Raw genomic sequence first — 11687 nt, 5'->3', positions numbered from 1 at the left:
TGACTCCCCGACATCTTTAACAATTTGCTCTGTTACGATCGTGCTCATCAGTTCAATGATGTGATTTTGAATATCATGTGATGTGTAAGTTGTAGGGATGTAACGATATACCGAATATCGCGGTATCGCGGTAAATAAACTTCCCAATACCGTCGTGAGACTGACAAAATCTACCGCGATTTAAAAAAAAAAAAAAAAATTTTTTTTTTTAAAAACATTTATTTAACCAGGTGGTCCCATTGAGATCATCGATCTCTTTTTCAATAGAGACCTGTCCAACATGGCAGCAAGTAGGTTACAACATGAAAATAAAACACTATAACACAAAAGGACATCGTATTTACAGGGCCACATTTACACACCTAGAGACATGTACCAACCATATATTTATATCTCGCCATGTCAATAAGCCTGGCGTTAGACTTTTTCGCTGTCCGTCATTTTGACAGACAGGATCGTAAAATATCCGTCATAATCCCTTATTACCCGTCGGGTCTGAACAGTTCACGATAGAGCATGCTCGTGAACTGTCAACTGGGGGGGGGGGGGGGGGGGGGGGGCGGTGTTATGCCGTGTGTGCATGCACCTCGCGGGACGCGCACAGCGTAAAGCAAAACCTCCCAGACATGTATTGATCTGTACGGCAAAGTACGGTTTGGAAACTATATAATTTCCTTTTGGAGGGCATGCATAACACGGCATAACACCAGAGCCTGGCTGCGGGGAAACGTTGGCGCTGTTCCGAGTTTGTTCTAATCTGTCAAAATGACAGACTGCTTTCAGATTTTTCCGTCATTGTTAAATAAAATATTCGGTTAACGCGACCACTGGTGTCCCAGCAACATCAGTACCAAGCGAGAGAGTTTTTTCCAGAGCAGGGGATATTGTAAATGCCCAAACATCCCAGTTTATAAATACCTGGAAATGTGGATATTCTCATATTCCTAAAAACCTGTCTGATGATGCTGAGTGAGTGACTAGTGAGTTTGAGTTGAGTTACTTGAAAAACTAAAGTGAAACTTGATTTATTTTTATTGCAGGGTCTGATTATTAAATGTCCTTGTTTATTTGTGAGATGCAGTGGCACAAAGAAAATGCTTACTTTGTTTGGTAGTAGGCCTACTGGTAGGTACAAAAACACTGGTTTTCTTGTTCCAGTCTGTTACTGTCACTTTGTTTTTGACACTTTAAAATACTGCTATCCTACAAAAATGCTGTAAAAATCAGATTTATTATGTAATAAAAAAACATTTTCCGAGTAAAAAAATGTTTTATTGAAAAATAAATTTATGATTTTTTTTTTTTTTACCTTTATTATTCAATATCGCGATAAATACCGTACCTTGGACTTGTTATCGCGATATTATCGTACCGTGAGTTTTTGGTATCGTTACATCCCTAGTAAGTTGCGTTTTTTGGAATTGTACTGAAAGCCTTTGCAAGCTCTTGGTTTTGCCTCAGCGTGTAATCAAACAGTGAGAGAAACAGTCCGCTTCCCAGTTCATCTCTGCTATTGACTGAATCCACTTCACCCCTCAGTGGCAGTTCGTTTGAGACAAGAAATTCAATTATGTCAACAATTGCAGACACATACAGGCGGTTTCGCGCAAGCTGATGAGAGTTAACCATGGTTGAAATTTCACTGCCTGTGTTGCATCGCATTTCCTTCTCTTTCCAGCTAACATTGCATGCTTGATGCTCTTTGCTGTTACTGTGCCTGCTAAATCCCTTTGCCTTATCATTAGCATGCTTCCAATTAGTATACCCAGTTCTTGTGAAAACGGAGTCACTCCCTCCAAATTTCCTGCAGGGAAAACAAAAGGCTGCATCTTCTTGCTGCGAATATTCAAGCCAGTCTCTCTCGTTGTACCAATTAGCCGAAAATGACCGTTTACAGTCATTATTATGCTGTTGCTTCTTTGGAAACTGCCTGAGATGAACCTGAGCTGGCTTGTCAACTCCGAGGTCCTCTGGTAAACCATGCTGTGAGTGCGACGGCGGGCTCTCCGGTCCCAGTGAACCCGGCTCACTCTCCTCACTGCGAGGCTGAACCCGCGGCTCCTCCCTCGGCAGGTGTTCCTCGTCCTCTCCGGTGCTCCTGCTGCTGCTGCTGCCAGGCGGCGGGGATGCCGCCGAAGGTGTGGTTGTTTCTGGCTTTTTCAGCCATTTGCGAATATCCATTCTGTCCATAGACTGTATAAAATATTCTGAATGTCCGCTTGAATTAAAATAGCTGCTACGTTGCTTCGTTTGTTTTTGTTTTATGGCGGGATGACGCACTGACCGTCAGTGACCGTCAATTTACGTCTCATGACGTAAACTGCGTAAATTGCAAAGCTGTTTTTTTATTTACCCATGCTGTTCATTTTGGTTTGTCAGTGGAGTTTTCTGTTGTTTTTAACACATCATAAACTGTTGTAATAAAACTAAAAACAATAAAAAATAAATAAAATAAATACTATTTTGATTGAGGGGGCGGACAGTCCGCGTGAGGGGGCGACGCCCCCTCACGCCCCCTCTTGACGCCGGGACTGGGCTGGACTCCGGGCCGAGCAGTCTACAAACTGAGAAGGTCTGGTCTATCAAGGTTTTCTTGTTTACATCACCTGGCGCAGCTCGTGAGGTGACCTAGCAAGTAACCCGCTAGCAACATGCACAGCTGCAATAAGCTAACAAGCTAACTAAACCCAAATTGAGCCAGAACCTTTCCTTTTTTGTTTGACCATTTATTGAAGTGATTGATATTTCAGGCTGAGAGGACAATGGACTGTTAAATATGGTTGATTAAGCTGTGTACTTCTAGCCGACAGTTATGTTATCATTAGTTAGTTAACAGTAAGTAAATATAAGACTAGCCTATGTACAGGGCTGCCAATAACACTCACGCATTGAGCGTGAGAGTAACGCAATCAACTCATATCTCACGCACTCACGCCACACTTGCCTTTCCTCACGCTAAGTTTTCGTCCAAAATAAATGTATATAAATATAAAAATTAAGTGAAGGAACAGCAAACCGAGCGGTCCACAAAATGAGTTGGTCTTCTGGCTTAGTTCAGTAAAGTTGGAACGATATTGAGAGATTCTGATTTCACGGATCAATAACTCATGAACAAAACGTTATTCAGACACAAATGACGTCTCCTAAGTACCGTCGTAAGGTTGACAACGAACTACAATCACATTTTGTTCCCAAAAAAAGCACCGTCCTCCGAGCTGGGCACATTACATTGGTCTCAATCCGCAGCCGGAGAAGAAACAAGTGCTCAGGGACCGTCTGCAAAGTGCAACTCCGAAAAAAGAGAATACAATAATTAGGCCTGTCACGATAATTAATTTTGTTGGACGATAAATTTTTCTGGAAATTATTGCGATAAACGATAATATTGTCGGCACCGTTTTAAGACCATTTTAGACATAATGATAATATATAATAATAATTCAAGTACATCCTTTCAAACATAACTTTTTATTGAACATTCAACATTGCAAATGAAATGTGAAATAATATTAAAATATATAAATTATATATAATAAATAAAACAAATTAATTAAATTATAATAAATTAATTAAATCACACAACCAAAACAATAAATTAAATAGAGTCAGGCTGGAAAACAAGAGCTCTCTCTCTCTCATATATATATATATATATATATATATATATATATATATAAATAAATAAATATGAGCACACATTATCTCACAAGCAAAAAAAAACTCCTTAAAACAACAGTCAAGTGTACAGTCCACTGTCAAACACCCAGATGCCTCAACAGGCCATATCCAAATCTGTTTTTCTAAGTTTTCGAGCAAGGAACACCAACATGTTTGCATTGTCGGGCGGGGGCTCTCCATCTCCAGCTGCCGTGTTTTCTCCCAGCTCGGAAAACGGAATGGGGTGGTTGTGTTTTAGGTGGTTTAAAATGCGTGGCATTGCCTGCTTTTGTCGCTACCTTTTTTAAACCAATGCGACACACCGCCCGGCTCATTCAAGTCCGTAGGTTTGCCTCGTTGATTTGGTTTGAATCCAAAATACTGCCACACCGGAGAATCGAGATGTGTAGTTAGGTTTTGTAACCAATTCCATTTCACTTTAAATTCCCCGCGAGTAAGTCACACGTTGTCTCCCGCTTGTCGCTATATTATTCATTTGGCTGCTACGCTGCTGCACGTGCACGCAGAGTGTCCTGACCTGACTGTGTGTCAGCCCCCGCCCCTCACAGCGCGACTGGCAGCCACAGCGCTCCAGGCAGCCACAGCGCTCCAGGCTAAAATGCTGGTCACATCTTTATGTAAACGGCAATTTATCGAGCTCAGAAAAGTTATCGAGTCCATTTTTATTTATCGTACGATAAGTCAATTTATCGATTATCGCGACAGGCCTAACAATAATATTCAATCACTATTATACAGCTTATTACTACCAAACTCATTACACACATCAATAGTCTCCTGTGTGTCATACTACAGCAGAGTTTGGAAGAATATGCTTTTGAATCATTTTGGGGAATATTTATAATGTCAATCTCAATAAGTATGGCATCATCTTAAATAACTTTACTATTATACAGTATATTTCTACCAAACTCAATATTTGCATTGTTGTTGTTAGCATCTGGTTAGCTAGCTGCGCTAACGGATATTAGAAGCTGTTTCTCAAACAAGGAGAGGGAGAGCTCTCTCCTGTCAGACTGAGAGAGATAACTACAGCTCAGTGAGGTAAGGGACTCTCTGTTTAGATAGTTAACTTTAGTCTAGTTATGTCAGCGGGTCTCAAACGTTTTGGTCACCATTTATAAGAATAAATGAAAAACAGTTATGAAATACTATGACAGCAAAAGAAGAATACAGTTTAAAAGGTGAGTGATTTGTAAAATATCCATAAAGAAAAATAAAATCTGTTTACAGTTCTGTTTAATATGGGTGTGAGAGATGTACCCATAGCTCTCTTAATGTTGCTCTCAAAATGCACCAGATTGATGCATTTAACTTCAATATTTAAAAAACAAATCTTCCCGGGGGAGCATGCCCCCGGAACCCCCTAGAGGAAGTGAGGACCCCCCCCCCCACTTATAAAATAGCACTTTACCTCTGCTTACACCTATATGCCATTTTATATGGTGTGAGCTTTTTATCGAGCCTTCATTGTAAGAGTCGTGGGTACACTGTATGTGCGTATTCCACTGTGGCGCCCGGTACATTAATGGGAAACCCTAGTTTGTACATGTTCAATACATTTGTAACACTGTGCACATGAACGTTTCTTTTTTCGGTTCACCAAAAAAAGATCTCACTCCAAGCTGAACTCAAATGTTGGCAGCCCTGCTATGTACTCCAGCTAGCCGGCTTCGTCTGTTGAACATGAAACCATTCAGCAAAAACTTTCAATAATAATCTAAGGTATTGAGTTTTGGGATATTACTTGCATACAAATCTATAAATGCCTTAAGGTTTCTAAAATATACAATATGTGAACCCAGTCTCATGGCATTTCGTGTTCACCAACACAATTTTTAATCTATTGATTCGTGTTCACCACCACGATTTTCCCCTTTTTTTCGTGTTGCACAGCACGATTTTAAAAGCAATGTATTTCTATTGGTAGTCTCACGGCATTACGTGTTATAGGAAGACCGGAAGCTGTGTGGTTCATAATAGCATGTTCTTACTCAATATTAAGCCACAATTATTGCTTTTATTTTAAATCGTATAATTTCTGACTTTTTTTGCCGTCTGTTAGGAAAATAAATGGGGCTGAGAGCCTCAGGATACTGAAATCTTTTTTTTTTTAATCTTTTTTTCCTTCTAATTTGTTATTCTTTTCAAAATAACACACTGTTATTTACTCACCAATAACACACAATTATCCTTGTTTTTATTTATTTGTTTAATTCCATAATCTCTGGCTTTTTTGGCGTCCATCAGGAACTGAATTTCAAAATAAAAATAACCGGTGTCGGTACACGATGTGTACTGGGTACACGATGTGTTCGGGGTCCGTCTCTTACCAATGCCGTCACGCATTGTACGCATTGTGATTGGCTGTACGGTAATTTACCCAGGGGTGCTCGGGGGCAAATCACATCTACAGATCATGACGAACCGAATTTAAGTATTCCTATACTCCGAGCGTGTGAAAATGTTTGTGAAAAACATGTTAAAAAAACATGAAAACGGAGCAATGACTGTACGCCATCGGCTGTACGGCAACTCAAGAGGACCATCATACACGGTCAAATTCCGAACATTTAAACATAGCCTACACTTCATTCTTTACTTTGTCCGTTATTATATGTAGAAGATGAACTACCTCTCTGAAAGGTCCCAATGTGTTCATTTTGATGGGCTGTCTTCTGAGTGGTTAAACATCACTAATGATTTTCTGACTTCTGACTGCTTTGGATATATAATTACACCACAATAAGGTTTTACTATCACAGTGCACTGAGATTTGTGACAAACTGTAAAGCACTTGAGCATCACTGTACACTGTAAACCAAGGCGGTTTTGCCATCACTTACTGTACGGAGGCTCAGTCACTGGTACATTTTCATTTACAAAGCCATGTTGGATAAAGTACCATCTTATATCTACTCCCTGATCTCTCGGCAAATTGAAAGCACTTATTGCCTGAGATTTCATGCTGTGGTTTTATTAAATGTGCCAAGTGCTAGGACTGTCTTAGGGAAGAAACTTTTTAGATGTGCAGCTCCACTAACTTGGAACAGTCTGCAAAAAGAATGGAAAATTACCAAGCTGGTACCACTACATGTTTTTAAAGCTTGGTTGGATGCTCCACAATCAGATGCTGTTGGTACCTGTACATGTGGATAGATATGTAAATTGTAATCCCTGTAATTTTTGCTGTATGATGTCCTTTTGTTGTTCTGTTGTTTATGTTTTTATGTCTTCATGTGGAACCTACTGCTGCAGGTCTCCCTTGAAAAATAGATCATTGATCTCAATGGGATTTTACCTGGATAAATAAAGGTTTTGAATTGAATGACGAGCATTAACTGCAAGTCACTCAAATGCATAAACTGGAGAATAATTATGTTACAAGTATTACAGAAAACATATCCAAGTGTAACAAACATCCAGTATTAACCTTACTGTTTTTTACTAACAGTAACCAACTAATAATTTTCATAAAGTGCATATTTATTCCAAACTCACAATATATATATATATATATATATATATATATATATATATATATATATATATATATATGTAATAAAACATAATGTACAATGGTACACAGTATCCAAACTCTTTAGGCACTGGTCAGAGGCATTCATGTAAAGCAGATCACCAGAATCCAATACTTGTAAAAACGTTGCAGTGATCAAATGTTTCCTTGTCTGAAAGGAGAAACCTAATTTTAAAACAACATTTTCAGTGTGTGACTTGAAAGATAAGTTTTGATCAATAATAAAACCTAGATATGTGTATGTAGTGACCCTTTCAATGTCAATGTCAGTCCCTTGAACAGTACAAATGTTGGGGAGAAAATAAGTTAACTTTTTGCCATTTGAGAATATCATGAGTTTGGAGTTGTCTGCATTTAATACTAACTTGAGTTGAGATCAATTAGATGGAATAACATCAAAGGCAGACTGGAGGAAATCAAGACTTTGCTCTATAGAATAGGATAAACAATAAATAACAGTATCATCTGCATAAAAATGGAAAGCAGCATTTGAAAAATTATTAGAGATTATTTACATACAGTATATGGTGAAATTATTGGTCCTAATATGGAACCTTGGTGCACACCCTTTCAAATCAAATCAATCAAATCAAGTTTTATTTATATAGCACATTTATAAACGATTTTTGGTCGAGCCAAAGTGCTGTACAAATAATGAAAATACCCTACAGTAAAGACATTTTACAGCTAATACAACAGCAGTTTGTTCAGAATATCAGTATGAGAAGAAAACGACACCCTCTGTCCTTAGACCCTCACATCGTACAAGGAAAAACTTCAAGAGAAAACCCACAGTTTAAAGGGGAAAATGGGAGAAACCTCAGGGAGAGCAACAGAGGAGGGATCCCTCTCCCGGGACGGACAGACGTGCAATAGATGCCGTGTGTAAATCAAAGAGATAATACATTTTACAACATAGGTAGACCAAATGTTAGGAAATGCACGTGTCTATAATAAGAGGATGAATCCACGAAGATGTCAACAATCCTGTGGGAGCCTTCAGGGAGGCAGCACGACAAGACCACGACCCGAAGTCCACAACTTAATCCAGAACTCAGGATAGAGGATTCATGATGACCACAGCAAGAGGATCAGCCTCGACTCAAGATCCCGGCGTCGATATAGACACAAAAGAAGAACAATTTGGCTGGGTTAATCGGAATATTAGAATACACAGATACAGACAGACAGAAGGAAGAACAAGCACTCCCTTTGGAGTGATTCTTTTACAAATATTGAAGTTAAATGCATCAGTCTGGTGCACTTTGAGATCAAAATGAAGAGATATATGGATACCTCTCAACATCCATATGAAACAACTGTAAACAGATTTACTTTGTCTTTATGGATTCGATTGTGGACTCGATTGTGATTGCTGCACATTATCCCTTACTTAATAAATACCTTTTTTGATAATCTATTATATAGAAAAGTATATCATATTGATATATAATATATAATTTCTTGATAATTATAATATAATCAAATATAACAATCAAAACGAAATAAGCAGTATTAAGTATTAAATATTGTACATGTAAAATACTTGCATGTATTGATTTAAATTGACATGCATCCGCGAAGAAAAATAGTCAGTTTTTACTGTTTGAACTAAACGGCACTGAACATATTACATATTACCTACCATATTACGTTATATACTTCTTACCTTTGATTTCTCTTATTCTTCTCTTCATTCGTCTTTGTTTTTCTTAAAGTTTGTATTGTATTTCTTCAAGTTTTTATCTTGTTGGTCGAATGTCAGCTAAATGCAATGTAATGTAATGATCAAAAAACCCCTCTATACTCTAGACAGCGTGGGTAAATTACCGTACAGCCAATCACAATGCGTGACGTCATTGACGTCATTACGTCGTACGTCGGGACGTCACTGGTAAGAGACGGACCCCGAACACATCCTGTACCCCGTACACATCGTGTACCGACACCGGAAACAGACGTAGGCATTTCGAGCGATTACCCAAGATCATCAGCTATTGTTTAAGCACGCTGATTGGATGTTTTAGCCGCAATGCATGTTGGGATTTGGTGTTTATATGAGATGAAATCGGAAAAACATTTTAAAACAATAAAATAATACTTAATTCCGAGTGTTCTTGCTTTTCTCTTTGAAAGTCATCACATAACGGCATTGTAATACACGGTTCGGCTGCATTACATATTGCAGATCTGCCGTAGTTCTTTATTTATAGGGCCCTGATGAGGAGACCTTTGGAAAAACTGGAAGAAATGCCACCGAAACTGAATACTTGACGTGGATCATAAATATATCAACAATTAAACCACATCTTCAATTTCTCTTCACACAATACGTCTCCTCGCAGTATCAACACTAATTCGGCTGACTTTTACATTTGATCGAATTCAGATATTCAGTTATATTTACACCATAACGGTGCACAGCTGATATATATATAAAAGGACTTGTAGTTTTTAAAGATATTACTGATTTTCTTTGAATATAAGAATGTAAATACTGAGTCTGAAATAGTATAGCAATATGCTGTAAAATTATGTGAAAGCATAAAACTACACATCTTCAGATGTTGTACATACATAAGTGTCCTACACTAATAATACAAAGTTATTATTTCCTTCTAATTTGTTATTCTTTTCAAAATAACACACTGTTATTTACTCAACAATAACACACAATTATCCTTGTTTTTATTTATTGGTTTATTTCCATAATCTCTGGCTTTTTTGGCGTCCGTCAGGAACTGAATTTCAAAATCAAAATAACTGGGAACAGACGTAGGCCTCTCTGAGTTTAGGATGGCGGAAGACACTACACTATCCATAATCCCCAGCTATCGTTTAGGACTACAGTCCCCGTGATTAATCTTCAAGCTCTGGGATTGGATGTTGGAGTGGCAGTGCGCCAAGGTTACGCCGAGTGTCAAACAGCTGTTTGAAATGGAACGAAACCACGCCAGACTATCCAAAACTGGATTCGAACGCCCCCCCCAGAACTACACATGCTGGCTATTGTGTTTCGCAAAATGTTCTATGGGACGTCTCTACTGAACGTTTTTGTTTTTCCCACAATTAGAAATAGCCATGACATTGGTGTTATCAAATGTAAAACATATTATTTATAAATGGGTGAAAATTGCTTGTGTCCATAATGCGCAGCATTAATACATGACAGCTCATTGTTACTTTGTAATTCTACTCCACGACAATTCAGAGGTTAACCTGGTATTTTTACTCCACTACACTTATTTGAGTTACTTTGCAGATTCTGATTAATGATGTGAAATATAAACAACCCTTAAATCAGACTTTAGTTACACCTGAGTAAAATTCAGGGAAGGTGATTGTCAAGTGCCAACAATCAGGAGAGATATTTGATAGTTGGTGCTTGAGAAGACTAAACATTTATCTGCAATTGACATAGCAGAAATAAAGTATATTCATTACTCGTTATTCTCTACTAATAGTTCATTAAAGACTGTATATTATGGATATTTTGCACATCCCTTTCAAGATTTCAAGATTTTTAAAGGTTTATTGACATATTATATACACAACTACGGTGTATGCAATGAATGAAAATCTTGGGTCACAGGTTCCTCAACAGCGCATTACAAGACATCTATCAATATGTGTGTACAACCACCATTAAACTTTCATATTCTGCACATTTCTTATACTATCTACATACATAAGCGTATAATGTATAATATCAGTTAAAAATAAGTGCTTCAACATAGTTAACATTGCAGGAAAGCAATATATTAGACGTTAAGTACTTTGTCAGGCTTAATATTTATCTGTAGATACCCCCAAAGCTTTTTTCTTATTTAAAAGAAGACCTTAATCTAAAGTATTATTTAATGTTTGAATAAAGGTTAATTCATTTTTCTGTTTTGCACCTCCTCCTATTAATATCTTTGTACATCCTGCACTAAAGAGTTTTATTGTAGAGATCACTTATAGTATCTTCTTGATTTTTTATATTCTATATTTCTATCATCGACCTTCTACTTTCCCCCTATGAAAGTATGTACTCTTAATATTTTTTTAATCAAATATAACACATAAAAACAATAATTCAATAACGTGCTTTAACCACTAGGCCAGGGGTCGGCAACCCGCGGCGCACGGGCCGCATGCGGCCCTGTAAGCCCTCTGCTCTGGCTCCCTTTAGCTTAGACAAAAAATAAGAAGGAAATAAAATAAAAGTATTTGTAGGACTATTTATATTTTGTTGCATGGTTGAAAATGTTTCGTATCTTGTATTTTGAGGTGATACTGTGACACATAAATAAAAAACAAAACGGTTTTAATTAGGTCAACTAAAATATGCGTCACATCCTGCTACGGTCCCGCGCGAGCGCCTTTTCCTGCGGGTGAATAACCTGACCCCCGGCTCGATGAGCGAACTATGGATAAATCAAAGAATTTAATTCTGTGTGGACAGAGTTATGCTTTCACAGCAAACGAT

At 37.9% G+C, this 11687-nt stretch overlaps 1 long non-coding RNA gene across 1 annotated transcript in view; it reads left to right on the top strand.

Annotated features, from left to right (window-relative positions):
* Positions 1-379: 379 nt before the first annotated feature.
* LOC307038538 overlaps positions 380-11687 on the top strand; it is a 295724-nt gene continuing 284416 nt past the window's right edge. Inside the window, exon 1 of the long non-coding RNA XR_013808016.1 lies at positions 380-1117. This is a non-coding gene — a long non-coding RNA (uncharacterized lncRNA). The remainder of the gene's footprint in view (positions 1118-11687) is intronic.

This window comes from Notothenia rossii (genome assembly GCF_949606895.1).
Source record: "Notothenia rossii genome assembly, chromosome: 5".
Taxonomy (NCBI): Eukaryota; Metazoa; Chordata; class Actinopteri; order Perciformes; family Nototheniidae; genus Notothenia; species Notothenia rossii.
Note: the sequence above shows the minus strand (reverse complement) of the source record. Positions and strands in the feature narration are given on the sequence as shown.